The following is a 2,516-nucleotide window of genomic DNA, read 5'->3' as shown; positions in this document are numbered from 1 at the left end:
TGTTGAGACTGTGTAACCCGAATTTTTCTTGTAGTCGTGTCACAGAAAACTTAAAGGTCGTAGGCGGAGTAACTGTAAGTCAGTTTTCATTGGATATTGTTCGGGGAGGTATACTTTTATCCGATACAGAACGAGATAAAGCCAATAAGAACATAAATTGTAATATCACTTTTAAAATGCATTGCGTAATATATATCTGAATTTCTCTATGTTTATACTATAAAAGATTGTTTTCTTATTGCAAACTTAAATCACATACAAATATATAATTTTATAACAAAACATAAAATACGCTCTACAAACATATGCTGAAATCTTGATACATAAAACATCTCAATATTTACAGGCTCTTGATTCATGGCATATTCAAGTGACGATTCGCTCACGACGATACATAAACAATATATTTACGGTCGCGAAATCTCGTATTCGTATTTCTTTGGCTTTCCCACCATTAGTAATAATTACGACGGGTAGGATAATGTATGTGTGAGATCATACTGAACAAGAGGGAATGAATGAATAAATAAAACAAAGTAAGCAACACAATAAACTTAAGAAGACCAATTTTCTATTCACTGCTAAACTAATAAAAAACTGTTTGTTTGTTTGTTTTATAATATTAATTGGCATGTTGAGCTTGGTTTATTGTGAACGGGATGTGGGATGGCCCTCTGTAAATCTATGATAAATTTGATTGTCCTTTTTTGTTTGTTTAGAATTAAGTACAAAGCTACACAATGGATTATCTGTGCTCTGCCCACCACGAGTATCGAAACCTGATTTTTAGTGTGTAAGTTCGCAGACATACCACTGTGCCACTGGGGGGCCTATGATAAAAACCCGATTCAAATTCGTGCGATAAAAATGTGTCTTCCACCTTACTTCAAGCTGCAAGTGCATTATAAAAAATACAGGTTATTCCTTATTAATGTGGGATGGTAGAGTGCTACTGACTAGGTAAGTGCCTTCCATCTGGTCTGTAGTTCACGATTAAGGACCATGAGAGAGAGCCTTAGTAATTTCGCCATAGAAACAAAATTCGAATTTATTTTGCACGAATTATGTTTCAAATTTACATTTAAGCGTTCAATTGTAGATTAAGACGAGGCCTGGCATGGCCTAGCGCGTAAGGCGTGCGACTCGTAGTTCGAGAGTCGCGGGTTCGCGCCCGCGTCGCGCTAAACATGCTCGCCCTCCCAGCCGTGGGGGTGTATAATGATGCGGTCAATCCCACTATTCGTTGGTAAAAGAGTAGCCCAAGAGTTGGCGGTGGGTGGTGATGACTAGCTGCTTTCCCTCTAGTCTTACACTGCCAAATTAGGGACGGCTAGCACAGATAGCCCTCGAGTAGCTTTGTGCGAAATTCCAAAACAAACAATCAATTGTAGATTAACTCACAAACTGGTCGGGCGTAAATTATTTTGCCCGCTTAGGCTAGTTTTCAATTTACAAATTTTCATTTGTAACTGTATAACAAAATCCTAAGACTACAAAATAAATCAAATTTAGTTAACTTATTAAAACCTAAAGAACTTTTACAGTATCATTCAAGACGTAACTTCTTTTTTTTACATTTATGAAGATCACCTTTATTCGGATATCTGCCTCACAGTGGCACAGCTGTATGTCTACGGATTTACAACGCTAGAAATCGGGTTTCGATACTCTTGGTGGGTAGAGCACTGATAGCCCATTGTGTAGCTTTGTACATAATTATTTAAAAAACCATGATATCACTCAAGAAGACAACAATACATCTAAAGATTTAGAGCTCTAAAATTAGGGATTAACTTCCCTGCGCAGACACAAAACATAGCCCAATATGGCTTTGCTCCAAAACAATTAAATAACCAACCAAACAACTTTTCGTGCTTGTATCTAAGCGAAACCTACACTACTTGCTTGATTCTCGTCCAATTTTTTTTGTATAGTCATGTTCGACTGAAGTTTCTGTCATTTGAACCATTGTTCTGTGTGTGATTCTGGTTATTTTTAAGTAGATTTTGATAGTAACTACGATGACCAAAATTAGCAGAATATTTAATACGACAAAAATATCGGGAATTGTCGTCTCTTGGACTAATTGTCTTGAGCACCTATTCCACTACACTTTTTTGGAGTTCATTTTAAATATTTTCTGTTAGAGGGTATGTAGTTTGTCACGTTTCTCCTTAGTGGTAATATCAGTTACCTCACCAGCTGATAACCTAATTAGGAAATTCGCGAAATGTTTCGCAAGCCCCTTCGATTAATTTTCAAGATGTTCCTAACGCCGCTTCTTCTTTGTGTTCCCGCCGCACCAAACATGCTCGCTTTTTCAGCCGTGAGGGCGTTATAATTTACGGTCAATCACACTATTTGTTGGTAAAAGAGTAGCCAAGAGTTAGCGGTGGGTGGTGATGACTAGCTGCCTTCCCTCTAGTCTTACACTGCTAAATTAGGGACGGCTAGCGTAGATAGCCCTTAAGTAGCTTTGCGCGAAATTCTAAAAAACAAACAAACAATCTTTTTTG

The sequence above is a fragment of the Tachypleus tridentatus genome, chromosome 1 (genome assembly GCF_004210375.1).
Source record: "Tachypleus tridentatus isolate NWPU-2018 chromosome 1, ASM421037v1, whole genome shotgun sequence".
Classification (NCBI taxonomy): domain Eukaryota; kingdom Metazoa; phylum Arthropoda; class Merostomata; order Xiphosura; family Limulidae; genus Tachypleus; species Tachypleus tridentatus.
Note: the sequence above shows the minus strand (reverse complement) of the source record.